The 19893-nt window shown below is 45.9% G+C and overlaps 1 protein-coding gene and 1 non-coding gene across 2 annotated transcripts in view; both read left to right on the forward strand.

Annotated features, from left to right (window-relative positions):
• NRXN3 (neurexin 3) overlaps positions 1–19893 on the forward strand; it is a 1635269-nt gene that overhangs the window by 352322 nt on the left and 1263054 nt on the right. The gene's annotated exons all lie outside the window — the stretch shown is intronic.
• On the forward strand, positions 949–1020 carry TRNAG-UCC. Its single transcript has one exon. It is a non-coding gene; the product is annotated as a tRNA-Gly (tRNA).

Consider the following 19893-nt stretch of genomic DNA (forward strand, 5'->3'; position numbering starts at 1 on the left):
TAGGGCTTTTGCTAGCTCTGTAGTTCAGAACCATGAGTGTCTTCCTTGGTCTGGGTTTGTGGGTCTCTGGCTCAGGTTAGAAAGTGGGGTGCCCCTGTTGTTGGGTCTACCCTAGGGTGAAGGCAGCACCTCTGGGCTACAGTCTGACACTGTTAACCAGTAAACCACACTGATTGTCACACTGGTTTGGGGGCTGAGTAACTTGAGTTCTTGGTCCATTGCACCTACATGATTCAAGGTTTATTAACAGATAAGGCAAGTAATAAACTGTTCAGATCAGTTTTTAATGTTTCTGACAGTGCTAGAAAGAAAATTCAGGTGAGTCTGTTTTCTGTATATGCATGCACCCTGCCCTGCTAGCAATTGGCTTCTTTCTTCTTTATTTGGGTAAATTTTTGGAACTTAACTTGGCTTCAAAAATGTGCCTGATGAAACTAACAGTTCTCCTGAGACACTTTAGCTTTTAATTCCTCCTGGGACAGTCTAGTTGCCTGGAATATGAATCCAGAGGGGGCTTTGTAAGAGCAGAGATGACTGATAGTTTCCCCTCCCTTCCATTTTGAATCAGTCAGAGAGCTTGCATTCACACAAATACATAATGTATAATTGAATGCAGCTTCAAAATTTGATAAACCTTTTAAGTAGTAAACAGTGTGTGTTATCTGTTAAATCACATTACGAAGCTCCGGCAGATGCAGCGTGAGTTGGTATACATAATTTATTGCTTTATATTATGGTACATAATCAGATTCATTATTTATCATTTACTACTATATGAAGATGTAAGTATAGGGATGTTATGCTGTGTAGAGAGACAGTTAATATTAAGAGCTTGGTGTTACTGAATTTGTCTTACCTTGAAAAGTCCAGATTAGCACTGAGCATAATCAGGTGGCTTCAGTTTGAGACTGGGTTTGAAGAGTGCTTCTCTCCGCTTGATTCATGGGAGGGACTGTGGCTCAGTGGAAGAGTGTCTGCTTTCCATGTAGAAGGTCCCAGGTTCAATCCCTGGCATCTCCAGTTAAAAGAACCAGGCAGTAGGTGATGTGAAAGACCTCTACTTGAGACCCTGGAGAGCTGCTGCCAGTCTCAGTAGACAATACTAACACCAGTGGACTAATGGTATGATTCAGTATAAGGCAGTTTTCTGTGTATTTATGTGCATTCCTGAAGGAAACTTGACTTGTGAGACTTAGAATTGTCAGGTAATTATTCCTTTGAGGGTGGTGGAATATGTGGTGGAATAACACCTATGCAATCATAGGTGTTAACAGCTCTGATGGAGCCTAATAGTTGGTGTTTCTTTTTCTTGGACCACCAACCATATAGCACTCCCCAAGACCAATGCCCTTCTCTTCAAGGGATTTAAAAAAAAAAAAAAAACCCTGCTGATCTGGACAATTAAAATTCCATTTGAACTTTAGCCAGTATTCCAGATTACTCTGGAATTCCTGCTACTGTCAATTTCCATACATTTCAAGGACTAATGGAAGCAACGTCAAAAAAACTAAGATCATGGCATCCGGCCCCATTACTCCTTGGCAAATAAAAGGGGAAGTCATGGAAGCAGTGACAGGCTTCATGTTCCTGGGATCCAAGATCACTTGCAGACAGTGACTGCAGCCATGAAAATTAAAAGACGCCTGCTCCTTGGGAGGAAAGCTATGCCAAACCTAGACATCACAATAAAAAGTAGAGATATCACCTTGCCAACAAAATTCCATATGGTCAAAGCAAATGTATTCCCAGTAGTAATGTATGGCTGGGAGAGCTGGACCATAAGGAAGGCTGAGCGCTGAAGAATAGATGCTTTCGAATTATGGTGCTGGAGAAGACTCTTGAGAGTCCCTTGGACTGCAAGGAGATCAAATTAGTCATAAGAACATAAGAGACGCCAATGTTGGATCAGGCCAAAGGCCCATCCAGTCCAACACTCTGTCACATAGTGGCCAAAAATACCAGGTGCCATCAGGAGGTCCACCAGTGGGGCCAGGTCACTAGAAACCCTCCCACTGTTGACCCCCCCCAAGCACCAAGAAGACAGAGCATCACTTGCCCCAGAGTCAATCCTAAAAGAAATCAACTCTGACTTTTCCCTGGAAGGCCAGATATTGAAGCTGAAGCTCAAATACTTTGGCCACCAAATAAGAAGGGAACACTCAGTGGAGAAGATCCTGATGCTGGGAAAGACTGAAGGTAAAAAAAAGGGGACGACAAAGGATGAGATGGTTAGACAGTGTCATAGATGCAATGAACATGAAATTGAGCAAACTCTGGAGGACGGCAGAAGACAGGAGGGCCTGGTATGATGTGGTCCACGGGGTCGCGAAGAATTGGACTCGAATGTGTGACTGAATAACAACAAAATTCTCCATATGAAATTGCAGGGGGGTTGCCACCTAGGGCTTATGAAATTCTTGCAGGTTTGGGGGCACTTTCTGGGGAAGATGGTGTCTGGGGAGGGAAGGAAGCTCAGCCATCCAGGGTGTGATGTCACATAGTCTACCCTCCAAAGCCATTTCCTTCAGGAGAATTCATCTCTGGAATCTGAAGATCACCTGGAAGCTGGCAAACCTAGATTACAGGGATAGCGAAGGCCATTATTAGCAGAGTCAGCATTTTGCTATATAGAGGCTAGTTTTGCTATATAGAGGCTAGTTTGTTTGTTTGTTTTATATCCTGCCCTCCCTGCCGAAGCAGGCTCAGTGTGGCTCACATGAAATTCCTTTAAACAGATAATACAGAGAATTGAATAAAATATAAATATAGATATAAAAATATAAAAAGCACTGCATAAAGTGCTAGTGCATATCATATGGCAATGGTGCGATGTCAGTAGCATAAAGGTACAGTTGGCAGGCAACTCACTCTCGGTCATATCAGCATATACAGGCTGTCGATGATGGTATACATGTTGGGGCCAGGGCCTCAGTTGGTTAAGTGCAGAGACAATACTAGAAGAGTATTTTTTCCTTTCAAAATAAGGTCTCTTCCTGGTAAAACAGAGGAAAGCTCTTACTGAATTGCACAGGGGCAGCCTGTCTAGTAGGCAGCTCTAGGCGATGTCCTAGGATGCCAGGGGTGCTGGGTTACAAAAGCTTCCAGATCAGACATGGGCTGTGCATGTCCTGCCCTTTCCCAATCACCCACAGTGCTAGGGTCTGCTATAGCAGGCAGCACCCCCTGGCCCTAGTGAGTGGCTGTGTGGAGCAATGCTTCCTCTAAGCTGTGGAGTCTTGTGAGCAAAGATTCTACTTTGTGAGATGCTGGCATTCAAGTTGTGAGCCAGCGATTTGGCTACTGCATGAATTAGTTTGCTCTGGAGCCATCCCTCCTGAGCTAAGACAAAAGTGTGTGAGCCGGAGGCTAAAAAACTGTGAGCTGGCTCACACTAACTCAGCTTAGAGGGAACACTGGTGTGGACCCTGCTCTTTCTTTTTCAGAGTGTGGCAGGGAGAAGGCCCAGCCCTCCTCCTCCCCTCTGCTTTGTCAGAACAAATGGAGGGTAGACAGCAGTTTCCTGCCTCCCCTTGCCAGTTTGCTTCATTGGGGAGAGGATGAGGAGTGGGTGGTGTCTTCTTGCCTTCTATCACTGCCTCTCTGCCTCACCTTAGAGCAGGGGGAGTGAGAAGGTCAGGCAATGGTTTCCTGTCTCTTTTCACCATTTCGCTTCACTGCTGGGGGAGGGGGAAAGGAAGGCAGGTGCAGCTTCCTGCCCAAGTGCAGACAAGGCATAGGGGTGAGTAGTGGCTTCGTGCTTTTCTTTGAATGGGGGAGTTGAATGGTTACTTCCCTGGAGTTTGGAGGTGAAACGTCACTGTCTAGGTCATTGAAAGTCCTTGGGCCAGCCCTGAACATGCACAGCCCATGTCTGATCTGGAAGCTTTTGTAACTTTCAGATCAAGGGAACCAAGGGCTCCCTGGGTTAATGAAGTCACCCAGGGGTATTTTTGGGCAGGAACGCACATGAACGGAGTTCCGGCTGACTTCAGAGTTGGCCACGCCCAATACAGCCAAAACCTCTGTGTGTTTGGCTACAGGGGGAAGGCCTGGAGAGTGACCCCTCCCCGGTGACTCTTGAAGCAGGGGGGGCCAGGGGCCCCTGGAAGGATCGGGGAGGCATTTAAATGCCTCCCCATGCCTTCCCTGATCTGTCCAAGGGTCGGCTTGCCCGGCCTCCCCGCAGCCACAGGGTGCCCTGGCAAACCAAGGAAAGGCATGGGGTGTGGCCAAATATGCTAATGAGCTGCACTGTCAGGGGTGTGGCCTATTATGCTAATGAGTTCCTGCTGGGCTTTTTCTACAAAAAAAGCCCTGAAATCACCTATGAGGACATCATAGTTATGGAGAATGTTTCACCTTGGTCCATCCCTGGGAAGGTTCCACCCAAGGATCAGGGATGCTCAATGACTCCTGTGTAATATGGCAATTTGTTTGCAAATTACAAGCAGGACTCTCAAACCGAGAAAAAAAAATTGTTCGCTTTTTAAGACTTTAGAAACAGGATCCAAAATCTGACTCACCATCTTTGTTAAATGTGAAAAACCACATTAAAAAGACATTTCAGTCCTGTCCTGCACAGCAGGGGTGATGAGAGTTGCATGGCTTTTCTGTTTATTTTTGTTTTGCCTGGCTAACCCAAGTTTTATCAGATCAGTCCACTTTGCCATAGTTTGCTTTCTCCACTTGTCCAGCTCTGTGTAGTTTGCCTCCCTGTCTGACTTGCAAGCTGAATAAGTTGGCGTTTGTATTCATTGGGTTTTTGCATTCTTGCACTGCTTCTTTGGAACTGTAGCTAAATTCAGTCAGTTTTGAGCATGCACCAACATAACGAACACTGTTGCCTGATTAATGCTGCTGACTGCATAGATACAATTTACATAGCTGGTTCTAAATGGCCAGCTAATGTTGACCCTGGGGCATACATTATCCCAGCAAGCCAGTAACGTTGCAGTAACTTGTGAACCTAAGCTAGTAACAATGACCTGGCCAGCCCCCAAACTGAATGCTACCACTGTTCAGAGGCAAAACTATTTGAAGTACATTTTTCAGCAAGTTGTCAAGGCAGACAAATAGTGTGAAAATAAAGAGGAATCATGGACAAGTTGGAGCAGTTGCATCTTGCATTTTTCCCAATGGGGCAAACAGGGAAGAAGAAAGGGACCCGCCACAGAACTGTAGTTGCGGTGGTTGCTTGCCTGCCCTGGATGTGACTGGAGCATCCAGCTCCTTAGTGGCAGCTATGAGAACCAACCAGAAGAGGACAAAGGCTGCTTCTCAGTTGGGGTGGGGCAGCCCCAGTAGGGGAGAGGTGCCCCCCCCCCAGCTATGGGTCCACCAGGATTTTCCCAGTTGCCTTAATGGCCACTTTGACCCTGCCTGACATGGAAGTTCTGAAAGTTCCTGGTTCTAGTCCCAGGAACTCCTAGCAGTCATCTTAATTGCAAATAGAAAGGTATGGATAAAACATGCTTAATGGGGTGTGCTAAATCTGTGTGACCCAAGATTGGATATATCTGTGTCTTTAGCTTCCCTGTTATATAACGTTAATCGCATAGTCACGTTTGCTGTGGAGTTGTGAAAATAAGCTTTTGGGGGAAAGCTTTCTAAAATAAAGCCAGCAAATGCTTAGATTTTCAGTAGAATAAGAAAGGTTTCTCTCCCCATCATGTGTAATGTTGGGTTTATTTTATAAAGAAGAGGTTTTACAAACAAGTTAGTTCCTTGGTAGTAACAGAAATGTTCAAACAAAGCCTGCATTTCTGCGGGGAGGCGGGGGGGGGCAGGGAGGGAGAGAGAGAATTGTAAGCTGAAGAAAGAAAGACGGTAAACAACCACACATCTAAGTGTCAGTTTTGCAGGTTTGTCTAGAGGATGCCCTAGAGGTACAGTTCAGCTGTCTGGAGTGGCATAGGAAGCCTGAGAGGTGACCAAGTGTGATTGCAAAGTGAAAAGAATATAAATGGTGAGATTTTATTGCTCTGCTACTGGGCAGATTTTAGCTCTTTATAACAACGCAAACATGGACTGTAAGTACAGCCAAGGGCATGCATATTTTCAGTCTTAATTATTTATGAAATTTGCCATGAAAGCTGGCAGGTAAGTGTAGTCATATTTTGAATTGCCTTGGAAATAAGGATAGTGTGACAGGTACTAGATTTGCCTGGGCTTTGAGCTTTGTCCAGGAATATGGAACCATTTCCTGTCACTTCGCTGGGCTTGGAGCATTGCTCCAGGGTCAGAGCTGGTGAGGAGAAATGATGCCTGGCCCGCTGCTTTCCATGCTCTACTTCCCTGATTGCATAAACTCAGCGTACCAGTGGGATGAGAAGCCTGTACCCTCTCCCCACTGGCTTTACAGTGAATCCCAGGACAGCATTGTTTTCTTTGGTTATTCTGAACATGGGATTTCGCTCCAAACCTAACTTTAGGTTTGCCAGTAGGCTTACCGCCTTCCAGGTGGTGGCTGGAGATCTCCTGCTATTACAACTGATCTCCAGGTGACAGATATCAGTTCACCTGGAGAAAATGGCAGCTTTGGAAGTTGGACTCTATGGCATTATACCCTACTGAAGTCCCTCCGCGCCCCAAACCCTGCCCTCCTCAGGCGCCAATCCCAAAATCTCCAGGTGTTTCCAACCCAGAGCTGGCAATCCTAGTGGTTCTCCTGGGACTGTAACTGCTCTCCAGACTACCCAGTTCTGTTCCCCTGCTGGAACTGGCAGTTTTGGAGAGCAGGCTAGGTGCATCACATCCCTGCTGAGCTCTTTCCCCTCCCCAAAACCTGCACTCCTCAGGAACCACCCTCAAATCTACAGGAATTTCCAAAGCCAGAGTTGGCAAACCTAGGAAGGAGAGAAGGTCTTGGGTTGTGTGGTTACATTTCGTAGGACCAATTCAGAGAGCCAGATTGGTTCTATGAGGATGTGACTGATTCCACATGTGACTATGTCATTCTGCAGCATGACTTGGGGGCCTGGGGGTGGGGTGGGTCTGTATTTAAGTGGGACATCAGCACACTGAGATGTACTACAGCTTCTGACTTGACTGAGCCCTGCTCTGCTTTGCAATGTCCACAGGCCTATCAGGTGGCATTAAAAACCTACCTTAAGGAACAGGGTTGCCAGCTCCTCCTTGGCAACTGGTGGCAGATGGGGGGGGCATCAGGAGCAGAAGAGAGCCCCAGGCGATGTCACTGGTGACATGGCTATGTCACTTCCAGCATGTACTGGCACTGACATCATCACATCACAGTTTCAAGCGACACTCTGGTATTTGGGCAAAAACTCTATGATAAAAATGACTTCTACCATAGAATTTTTGCCCAGATACCAAAGTATTGCTTGGACATCACTAACATGATGATGTCACTTCTGGTGCATGCCAGAAGTGATGTCGCCACATTGCTGGGGTGAAGCCTGGGCCTCCCCCCCCAGTAAGTACCCCGCTGGCCTAGTGGCAGGAGACCGCTGCATCCACTGGGTGGTCTGGCAACCCTATTATGGAGAGAGGTTGTTGGCTCTTAGTTGGTTATCACTGATCTATTCTCTGCAGTAACTAATCTACTTTGAATGGTTTTATACAATTCAGTCTTTATGCACTGTTTTCTAGAACTGGTTGGATGATAAAGTGTTGTCCCATTTTGCCTTTCGGAAAGATGTTGGGATTGCTCTTTTTTAAAAAATATATATATGTCAGTCTGCACACATGCATGGACTACATTTATTCTGGGTTCAGTTCTTTGCCATAGTTCTTTGTGTTAAATATACCAGCATGGTGAAGGGGTGTGTGTGTGTGCATACATACTGCAAAACCATGCATGAAATTGCATAGACACAAAGGCTTGGATTGGATCCTGCCTAGAATGCCCTCAGGTCCAAAGGAGAGGGGATTTTTGCCAATTCACCCCTCCATTGGAGACCTTTGACTTCCCCCCAAGCTATTCCTGGGGGTCCCCCATCCTCCATAAGTAACATTTAGGATGATGTCTTAGGCTGTCGTGGGAGGAGGAAATTGGGAAACATCACCCCTCTTCTTGTATCCGCACACTTTCTAACTGGGATTCAAGTCAATATGTGCTCTGCTTTTCTTCCATTCCACCTATACCCATCCAGGTAATAAATATTGCTAAATGTGTTTCAGATGCAGTTTTCCCCATAATCTACACATAGATCCACTATATGACTAAATGTTCTTTTCAATACTGTTGGGAAACTGTTATGGTCACTCACTACCCCACTTTTTGAAGCTACACAGAATAGGTTGTTGCAGAATGAATACACACAATGTAGAGTAGGCAATAAAGATCTGTCATCCATACACAATGGGCTGTGTGTGTATGCATACGCTCCCAGGTAGTGATCCTTATTGTGTGAATAGGCATTGTGGATATTTTCATCTGTGAAATATTGGAAGATATGAGTTTCCTGTAGGCAGAAGTTATTTGCAAGGGGTCTGACACAGGGTAATGCATTGTTTGTGCTAAAATTACCGGGGGGCGGAAAGAAGCAAAAAGTAGTAAATGGCTTCAACGCTTGTAAAGGTATAGCATAGCATTTCCCTTTTCCTTTTAATTGCTTCCTCCTATTGTTCCTGCCAAGCTAGCTAGAGGAGAGAACTGGAAGGCTTCAGCAGTGTAACTACGAGCACCGTTTGGCACAGTCTATATCTCACGGCACAAGTTCCTTCCAGTAACACTGTGGCTGCCAAGCCTGCGTGTTTGCTAAACACTTGGCAGCGGCTGAGTCTTGTAACGTACCAGATTTATGAGTACAAAAAAGGGAGGCAGGAAATATGTCACTGCGCTCGTGCTGCTGTGCTGGTACAGCTATAGGAAGGGTTTGTGTGAGTGCTTCACATAACAAATGTCATCTTTATCTTCATTAGTTCATGTGTCGGTAAGAGCATCAAGGAAGAGAACAACTGCATTTCCAGGAGTGTTCAGCTGGAACCAGCTTCAGAGTACATATTAACTATTGCCTAGACATGTGAAAGGTAATAAAGGATTTTCTTTTCCCTCCTTCCTAGGACAGCCGTCTGCTTCTCTTAGCAGGGTTACTGTGCCCTAGCAGGAGCATGGCTGACTAGGGGTGCCAGGCCTACATGGCCTGGCAACCAGTGGCAGATGGGGGGACATGAGGGGATGCCATTGGAGACAATGTGATGCCACTTTCAGGGGGGAAATGGAATTGAAAACATGCCTCTCTAGGTGTCACCAGAAACTCTATGGTAACTCTATTCCACTTTCCTAGAAGTGACATTATGCTTCTGGCCATTTGTTATTTTTCTCCCACCACTGCTCAGAGTGGTGGCAGGAAACAAGAAATGGGATATACACCCACCCTCACCAGCAGCTTGGCAGCCCTGTGGGACATGCAAATTCCAAAGATATAGCTTTCCGGGCATGAAGGAACAGTGATGAGGCAAAGCTCACAGAGTCTTGTGGCACAAATTTATTGTTGCTTGAGCTTTCATGGGGTAGAGTCCACTTCATCAGACACATAAAGTAGTATGATTAACTCAGAAGCCTGGATGCTGAGTTTGTGGCCTCTCTCTTTCTACATACAGATGAATGAGTCTACCCTTCTGGATATGTTCTCCATTCTTATGATATTTGTATGGATGTTTCCAAAATGACTGAAAGCAAATATATAAACTACTTGTAGGATAAAAACACTGACATAAAAATTATAGTTAATAAAAGGTGTCACATGAGCTCGACGACCCCTTGTTGCTGTCGCTGGCCCCCTGCTGCTCCGCCCTATATGCCATTGTGACCTGCTTCCTGAGGAGTGGAAAAGGGAACCACGGAGGCCTCAGATGTTCGGGAGGGGAGGAGGTTATGTCACCACCCTCCACACTCCCTTGGCACACTCTGACACCTCTCTCTCTCGCTTCTGCCTTCTGTGCTGTCAGCGTTACGTTTCTCCTCCCTGGCCTCCGTGTTGGTTCCTCCTTTTATCCCCACCCCTGTGTCACCTGCTCCTTTCTGTAGTCTGCCCCCCACCCCAGGGACGGCCCCGCCCTCTCCTCTTGTACAGGGATGCTGGGCTGGGGTGTGGCTATCTTCCGGTCCTAGCGCCCCTGCCTGTCCCATGCCTCTCTCCCTCCATACTACTCTGTGCTGTGGTTGCGCAATCGTCTCCCCTTCTTCCAGGTCACCCCCCTCATGTACTGGCCCCTCCTTGGTGGAAGCACTGCCCGGGCACCGCGGAGCCATCTCGACAGGTCCCAGGAGATGTGGCGACCGCACGTCAGGTCGGCTCTTGCCCTCGGTAGGTTCCGTTGTTGCCGGAGCTGGGGTGGGCAGCGGTGCCGGAGTCCCGATAGACGGAGGCCAGCCCTGGGGAGGCTCGCCCTCAGGACAAAAGGGAAAAGAAAAATAGGGTGAAAGCACATTTTTTAAAAAGTCCTGGGTCATGTAATTTGCCATCTAGATAATGCGAACGTGGAATCCAGTGGCTTTAATCATCCTTCCTTTAGCAAAGTGAGACAGATAAATATGCTAATCTAACACCCACCAGAAGCGGGGCCTTTTCAGTGAAACTGGTGAAAGGCACCCCTGGCCACTGCTGCCACCTGTTTATCTAACAGGATGCCTGGGTTCAGGAGCACCCCCTTCTCCTATCAGAGTAGTGTAACCCCGTCCAAAACAGGGAATAACCCAATTTGTGGATCTGACCTTTGCCCCACCAATGGCACCTCCATTTGGGGGGGGGATTACGTTTCAGTTTGTTAGCCTTCATCCATCCCAAAAGTGCCTCCAGGCACCTGTTCAGTTTCCACAGCGTCCCAGAGATCTACTGGAAGTGTGAGATAGAACTGAGTGTTGTCTGCATATTCACGGCACTTCAGCCCACATCTCCGGATGACCTCTCCCAATGGCTCCCCCAAAATATAGTCTGGTGTAGTGGTTAAAGCAGATAAGGATTTATAAGATCTAGGTTTGACTGTGCCATGGAAGCTTGCTGGTTGACTTTGGGCCAGTCAGTGCTCACACATTCCCAGTCAAACCTACCTTGCTGAGTTGTTGTGAGGATAAAATGGAGAAGAGAATGCTGTAAGCAACTTTGAGTTCCTATTGGGGAGAAAGGCTGGGTGTATAAATGAAGTAAATAATATATATAATACTGCGATTTCCACCAGTATATATATTACATAGGCAAACACCTGCTCCTTCTGAATGAAAAACTATTTCAGAAAGTGGCAGTGGAGAGCAAAGGAGTAGTTAGAAAAGGTTGCACTTATCCCTTTATTTGCCCATTGTTACCCCTTTTTAAGGAGCTGCGGTGGCTCAAGTGGTTAAGACGCTGAACTGCAGGCTGTGGAAGGTCGGTAGTTCAGCAGTTCGAGACCCGAGTGTGCCGCATGACGGAGTGAGCTCCCGTCTCTAGTTCCAGCTCCTGCCAACCTAGCAGTTCGAAAGCAAGACATTGCAAGTAGATAAATAGGTACCACTTTGGTGGGAAGGTAACAGCGTTCCGTGCACCTTGGTGTTTAGTCATGCCGGCCACATGACCACGGAAACGTCTTCGGACAGCGCTGGCTCTTCGGCTTTGAAACGCGGATGAGCACCGCAACCCTAGAGTCGGAGTCGACTGGCTTTCGAGCAAGGGAACCTTTACCTTTACCTTTTTACCCCCTTATAAAAAAATCTTTCTCCAAATCACAATGGCAAACAAATGGAACTTAGCAGGAGGGGGGAAAGCTGGGGGAGCTATTTGGAGTGGGAAAACAGTCAGTGGGGAACAGACTAACCTTTCTCCTGCTTCTCTGTGCTCAACTGCTCACTCTTGAAGTGGCTTTTTTAAATCAAGGGGAGAGGCTGTTAGGCTTTCACTGCACACATTTGTCTGTAACATGTCGGTTGGCCCTTTAAGTTTTATTTTGGATAAGCGATGCCTTCTGCCTTAACACGTTTGCTCTCTTTATGGTTTGTAACAGCCGATAGCTGTTTACACCAATGTTTTGACACATGGTTTCTTTTATTACCCTTGTACTTTGTGACTGTGGTCTATAATTAGTCTTCTTGTTGCCCCAAGGAGTGGCTGCTGTAACTTAGCTCTCTACAGATGGATGCAGGATCTTCCGGATACAAAAGTGCAAGTGTAGGATAGCTGCAAACATGGAGACAGTTGCTGAAATTTCCTTCCAAAGCTGTTGGTGGAGGAAGTTGAGCCAGGGGGAGGGGTATAGTAAGAGATTCATCCACAATCTGACGGTACCAGAGCTCAGTTAAGTAATGCACACAAGGGGAGAAAATTTGCTCTGCTTTGATAGCTCCATCCTTGAATTCAACCCTTCAGCACTGCCCAGCTTTTGCTTCTAGGAAAGTGAAGCCCATCCTGATAATGCAACTCATCTTTTCTGTCAGGCTGTCAACCAGAGAACGATGTGATATTTTTCTTTCCCTGAGTCTGGCACACAACATCCTTTCCCTTTGAGACTAAGCAATTTAATTCATTTTACCTAAGGGTACTGAGCTTCTTTCCCTGAGGTCCAAAAAGTGAAAGGGGTGCCAAAATCTGCACATATTGGTGAAGATGTGAGCGGTGCGACATGCTGGCTTTGACAAACAAGCATTTGAAGGGCTGTACAGCAGACAAAACAGAAATGGAGAACAGGAGAATGCTCTGTGCTACTCTGAACTTCTTGGAGGAAGGATAGGATGTAAATGAGGTAGGTAGGTAGGTAGAATAGGAAGTTCAGTTCCTGTAAGAGAGAGAAGGTGGGAAAAGAGGGAAAAGAATTAACAGGAAATGAAATTTGAACAGATCCTGGAAATCTTCTTTGAATGTTTAACTATGCAGACAATACGAGGCTACATACTTGAGGTGAACTCATACAGGGTCTGAAATGTGGCATTTTGTTGTAATTGATGAATGGCCTTAATTAAATGCAAGTACAGTGGCACCTTAAAGTGTAACAACATTTAGTCCAGTGTAAGCTTTCATGAGTCTGAGCTCACTTTCCCAGAAGCTTAAAGGGAATGTGATACCACGGAGACTGCCATTCAAAGCTGCCTTTTCCTTCAGGGGAATTGATCTCTGCAATACCAGGTGAACTCCAGGCCCCACCTGGAAGTTGGCAACCCGACATCTGGGCATTTCATCCCCCTTTTGTGGATGCTGTGTTAAAATGTTGCTGGAGCCAGGACAGTTGCTAGAACTGTCATTCTTCAGAGTCCAGCTGTCTCCCGGGGACTCTAGGAGTTGCACCTTGGAATGGAGAGTGAAAGTCTGTTGTCTCTAATGCCCATCCATGCAAATCCATGGTGAGGCATATTTATTTACTGTATTTATTTAGAATATTTCTATGCAGCTTCTGCAGAGTCCTGCTTGAGGTGACTTATATTTACGGCAGCTTACATACAGTGTATCTCACTCTGTAGCCGCTGAGGTAAATTTTTGACCTGATCAACTATCATTGACCAATTCATTTTTTCCCAGTAAACTGAAAGGACACATTTTGACCTTTCAAATGATGTGGGCTTTTATGGAATGAATAAATAAAGTATACAGCAAGCAGGGTAGACTTTAGCAAGGTGCAATGATTTGGGGAGAAGGTCCTTGGTATGTGAGTTGGGGTTGTGCCTATTTTCATCTGTGAAATGTTGCTGGGTTTGCACTGGAAAAGGGGAAAGATCCAGTAGGATGTCATAAAGGCATTGTCTTGAGAATGATACCCCCATAGCTTCCCATGGCCTTAAGTAATCCAAATCCCTTTGTGGCCTGATGTGATGTCTTGTCCCCTGAGGAATGTCTCTTGTCACATGCTTATTAGCTGAAAGACTTTATGCTACTATAACAAGCTTGCTTTGCTTACTGGAAATAAGATTTGTAAGCATTGTCAGAGCCCTGGTTCTAACATGATTCTGAGTGTCATGAGTCAGCCAAGACTCAGCGATAGCGAGGATTCCTCAGGAGAAGAGGACTGCTTGGGAGAAGAGGAGCCCCATGTAGCCATCCTTGAGTCAACAGAAGCTGACAAGCAGGAAAATGATAGTAAAATTAGCAGATAACTTGCATAGCGTTAAAAGTCAGAGCAGCTGCCTCAGCGCCATCTTGGGGAGCTGCAAGATTTACACAGCCAACAGCTGGTGCAGAGCCACCACACCCTCCAGCCCTGGTTCAGCAGGTGAACCTCAGTTGGCCATTCCCTGCCCACCAGTATCACCTACATCCTTAGAGCACTGCAGTCGAAGGCGGAGAACAGAGCTACAGACAAGACAGCAAAGTGCACATCTCCTGGCCCGACACTAGCCGCTTGCTGATAACAAAGATGAGTAGTTGCAGGATTGCTTCTGAGCAGCAAACTACAAGCCTGACCCTTTGGTGTGTGGCTATAAAACCAGCCAAGAGAGGCTGTTAGGTGTAGACACAACCCGTATGGTAAATGCTAAGGCACTGACTCTGCATTGTCTGATTCTTGGAACCTGGCCTTGGACTGAACAACTCTGCTTTGCCTGTTTCCTGGTACCCGATACTCGGAGCCTGCAAGTCAGTACAACATGTGTACAGACCTGCCTTCTTGAATGCTCACAATTACTGGATCAAAGTATGGCTTGGGGCTAGCTAATCCTTAAAGGATTGGTTCTTGTAGAATTTATTCCCAGTGTATTGCTGTTTCTCTGCTAAAGGTGGACACTGCTGAGTGGCAAAATAAGCAGCCTCCTGAGTTTTCCCTGCTTCATTAGTATTTTCCTTACGTTTAGTCTAGCCACATTTAAAATGGATAAAAACCGAAGCCAACCCTCCCCTTTTCTAGATGTATGGAAAGCTATTAACTTTACATGCACACACCATCTGTGCAGTCATTATTACCACTTTGTCATTGTGTTCATGTGTGTATAATATTGAATACCTTGTGAAGGTTCATTGCATTTTTCTTATTTTTTTCTTCTTTTTCCAAATAATTTTATAGTACTCCCAGGTTTGCCATAAACAGAAATAGTTTTTTGAAGTGAAACGCCGTAAACACCAAGGACACACATCTCATATCACATTGACTTACAGAACCCCTGGCACAGGGCTGTATATAAACACTTCCAATCTGTTGGGTGTCAGAGATATCAAATTTCGATAAAAGGGCTTCTGTCAAGTCACCTGGATCCTGGCTGGACCCAAGAGGCACATCTGTATGGTCTGTCTGAGAGGTTTGAGGCTCCATCTGCATATTACAAAGTTCCTGTGTTTGTTCCACCAGTTTTCAGCAATGTCTAGTCATTAGCCAGCATAGTGTAGTAGTTAAAGTGTCAGACTAAGATCTAGGAAATTCAGATTCAAATCCCTACTTGTGCTGTGGAAGCTTACTGGGTGACCTTGGGCCTAGGGTTGCCAAGTCCCCGCTGTATGTACAGTGGGGGACTCCAGCCCCGTTCCAGGTGACGTGCTGATGCCGGGCACGTCACATGCTTTGGGGGTGGGGTTCCCCCAGGGCCCGATCCGTCGGCAGTGGGTAACGGGCCTCTGGGGCGGGGGTCTCCCCGCCCCCCAGGGGGACTTGGCAAGCCTACTTGAGCAGTTACACACTTTCAGCTTAATTTACCTCACAGGGGTGTGGTATGGATAAAACAGAGGAGAGGAGAATGATGTAAGCTGCTTTATGTCACAATTGGGGTGAAAGGTGGTATATAAAAGAAGTGGAAAACAAAGAAAAACTAAAACCCAACAAGCATTCCATGATGGTGGTAGCAGTGCAGGTAAAGCTGAGTGGTATGCAGTACAGCATAGGTGAGCGCCCTGAGGCAGGGTGAGATCCGACCAGACCTGAAGCCACAACGCCTTAGTGGATCTGGAAGGAACTCCTTGTGTGTTGCCATTATCCTCAAACTACAGGCCCAGCAGCTAGCTGTGGAGACAGGAAGTGGCAAACCTTACTCAAGCATCATCAAGACTTAGCCAGGAGGAGACTGAGCCATAGGCATGTGATGGCTCAAGGCTCGGAGCTAGGGTGGTTTTGCTAATAAAATCAGGGATACACTAACAGAGGGAGTGTGATTCTTCTCTGTCCCATCAATTGTGTGTACTGTAACTAGGTCTGAAATGAGGATGGCCTGTGGACTGCGGCCAGCCCCGTAGCTAGGGCTTTTGGGGGGAGGGGGCCTCAGGGGTGGTGGAGCTCATTAAATCAAAGTTAATTGCATTAATTCACTTTGGGGCCAGCCCAGGGGGGAGTGGGCCTGGAAGAAAAGCTAGGGGGCCAGGCCCCATGGGCCCCACATTAGCTACGGGCCTTCCAGTCTTATTGTATTACAGTGACTAACAGTGCTGTCTTAAGCGGAGTTATGCCCTCCTAAGACATTTGACTCCAACAGATCTAGAAGGGTGTTACTCCTAGGAAGTCACCGTAAAATACTGAGCTGACATCAGTATGCATCTTCCCTCTTCCATGAGCTCTGCAGATGACCTTAGGCAGTCATTTTCTTTTTGCCTCAGCCTGCCCCCAGCAGTACAGGGTTGATAATACTGCTTTACCAGTTGGTGCAACATTAAATTGTGTACATGTGTACAAAGCGCCTTGAGTGCTCTGACTTGCTGTCTCTGTGTGCCCATAATTATTATAAGGGTGTGTCACCTGCTTCAATTGCATTGTTTTGACTTCAACTGGTGAGATATAGGTTTGAATCTCTTCTCAGCCATAAAGCTCAGAAGATGACTTGGCCACTTGTCAGAATGAAATAGCATAGCCCCCATATATGCCACTCACATTTCTTTTGAGGAAAGGGGGGGTCAAACATAATAAATATTTTATTTTTTATTTAATACCCTGCTTTTCTCCCCAGTGGGGACCCAAAGTGGCTTAAAATATTCACCTCTCCTCTACTTAATCCCCTCAACAGCAACCCTATGAGGTAGGTTAGGCTGAGAGTGTGTGACTGGCTCAAGGTCACTCAGGAACCTCCCAAGGCGGTCATGGGGATTCAAACCTACACTTCCCAGATCCTAGTTCAGAGTGGGTAGAGCTGTTTCTTTCTCATCCAGGATGCAGTGGGGGGAAAGGGTTTTTCTACACTGTTCTGCTCCTACTTCTTCAACAGTGCTTCTGGCTTAGAGCTATAACTTGACAAGCCAGGAAGCCCCCTTGCAAGCATGTACTGAGAGCACATATTTGGCTGCCTGTGGCTTTTCCTTGTGTAAACATATGCACAGTTCAATTACAGTTGCTCTTTAATTATGAAAATTTTGCATGAGATATGCAGGGTAGCTTTGTTCAGAGCAGATCACCACAGGAATCTCTTTGATATGCATGTTAAAAAACAATGGCCTGTCCAGGATATGTGAGCTCCAGTGAGGTTCACACCTAACATTTTCAGCAGCTGTAAATGATCAGTAAATCCCCTCCCCCTCGTATACAACGGGGGGGGGGTGTTCTATTGATACAGATAAGATGGGGGGGTATGATCTTTGCTAGAGGTTTTGGCAGTTGTCATTTGTTGGTTTTACAGCATTTAGGTTTCCTGTCTCAAAAAAATGCAAGTCAGATCTATCCTGCCTTCTCCTATATATTAGGAAGAAAAGAAGTGGACTTTCTACTATACTAGGGATGTAGGAGCTTTTTCTCTCAAGTTCTCATCTTCTCCTGTAAGGGGAGATTTAAAGGAAAAGATTTCTAAGATCCCATCCTACTGGTAGGGTGGATCTTTCCCTTTTTAATTTGTTATCTTCTTCCAATGGGCGGGTTATTTGTTTTCTCTTTTGGTTCAGAACTTCTTGCATCTAACATTAATAATAATGGCAGCAAAACAACTGCATGAAATGAAATGTCCCATTCCACTGCTGAGAACAGATGTGGCCCAAAATGTAATACTGAAAACTGTGATGTCATGAAATAGAATATTAGCACTTATAAATCTCAGAATAATGACAGTGATCTCTATCTAGACTGTATTTGTTGTCTTGGTGGTATATCACTGATGCTTGTCCCTGAATAATCGGTTTCAGGCACTTTACAGAATGTAATCAATGATTTAGTTGTTGTGGGGGGTTTTAAATTAGAGTTTTTCTGTTTGGGCTTCTTAAAATTCTGAGATTGCAAAAACCAAATTTGATAATGTATCTCAAAACACAGTAAGCAAATTGGCTGGCCTGGTATCAATGATCTAAATGTTCATAACTGCTCAGGATTGTACCCAGCATTGTCATGGGGGGGGGGAGCAAGCCAGAATATTTGACAAGAAGGTCTGCATTTTTCTGTTTTGATTTGCACATTGCAAAAAGTCCCTTTGCTTTTTCCCTCTGCTTGGGAAACCTTGACTTTGCTCCTTGTCACAGTTTTCAAGCCTGTCAGAAACTTCTCTTCATTCACACTGCAGCTTGCAAATGCCTCCCTGAGATACCTCTCAGGAGACAGAAGGGTCACCTTCTTCCCAGACACTTTGGTGAAGCAGGGAAGCAGGAACTCTCTTTTCTGTGACTTGAAACATATATTCTGTTTCCTTTGAATTTAGCCAGCAAGGGAAATGTGTGCCAAGAGCCCACCTGTTTGGCTTTGTTTCTTGTTCAGCTGTGCGCTTCATTCTTTGCCTCCCACAACTGCTATCTGTTGAGCTGTGTGCTATTTTCTGCACTCCCCCAAACTAGTCCTGACAGTGGGCTGCTCCAGTGGCAGGTGTAGCACAAGGCGAGGGGAGAGTGTTGAGGCATGGCAAGCTGGGATTGGCTGGAGATGAGGTAATGCTATGCAGTATAAATAGAGATGCAGCGTTGAGGATGCAGCTTGTCAGCATGTCTGAGTCCCATCCCCATGTAAAGGAAAGCACTGGCCTATGAAAAGGGTCTGCAGCACTTCTGAGACAAATGAGAAAGAGGCAGAGAAAAACCCTGAGCAAAGATTCCTTTCTGTCAGCTTGGCTGGGAGATACATACAGCCCAGTGTTCGGTTTTCTCAGCCTCGTCCTTGCTTTTAGGAGCCAAAACAGCTGCAAGCTAAGGAAGGGTGCAGCCCAGAGACAAAAGGATATGGATATAAATGGAAAAGAGTTGCGGCATAAAGGCAGAATTGCAGATGAGACATATATAGCATAGCAGCTCTTTGCAGGTAAAGCGATGATTTAGCGAGGATGTGGATACCGCTTGCAGGTGGAACTGTCAATTCCTGTAGTGATAACCAGGAAGATGCTTGTAATCTTTGCATGCTGGGGAGAAGTAGGCTTCCTATCTCCCCTTGGGGCAAGGCAAAGAATCAAAGCTGCACCAGACCTCTAGGCTCTGATCTTTGTAAACTGCAGGACAGGGTCTATGTCTGGTCCTGTTAGAATCAGCTTAGAGCAGAAAGAGTAATAGGAAAAATACAGAGCCAGGGGCAGCCCTCAAAGTCACCTGCTTTTTATAGCTGCAGGACAATGGCTAGTAAAAACTATCCCTGAAGCAAATTCACTGGGATGTGTCATGCCACAGAACAAAGGAGGGAAGGTATCGAGTGGTGGTGCACCTGGTTTAGAACTGGCTGGCATGCGTCACCTTTTGGACCAAAAAGGGAGAACAAGAACAAAGGAAGCAGTGGTAATTTAATTCTACGTAGTTCCTTTCTGTTCATTGCAGCATTACAGCAGATTAATTATGTACAGATTAATTACATGGCCAGCAGTCTGTAACAGAATGTGGTCACTGGAACCTAACAGTATACGTTTGTGCATGTGGACATGCATATTTATGCATGACATTGACTAACATGCGTAGAGAGAAAAAAAATGTGTGGTTTGGTCATAACAAGCAGAACACCTTGAGACAAATGGTTTTTTTTTTAAAAAAATCCTATACATCACTGTGCAGAGCGAGGATTAGCCCTTGAAATTTTATCCCAGCAGAGATGGAAATAGAACTTGCTTTCAGTACTGGTTCTAAGGCACAATGTAGCACGAAAGTCTCCAGCACAGATGATGGGCTAAGGCAG

Source organism: Gekko japonicus, unplaced genomic scaffold (genome assembly GCF_001447785.1).
Source record: "Gekko japonicus isolate JY-2015 unplaced genomic scaffold, Gekko_japonicus_V1.1 scaffold3, whole genome shotgun sequence".
NCBI lineage: Eukaryota > Metazoa > Chordata > Lepidosauria > Squamata > Gekkonidae > Gekko > Gekko japonicus.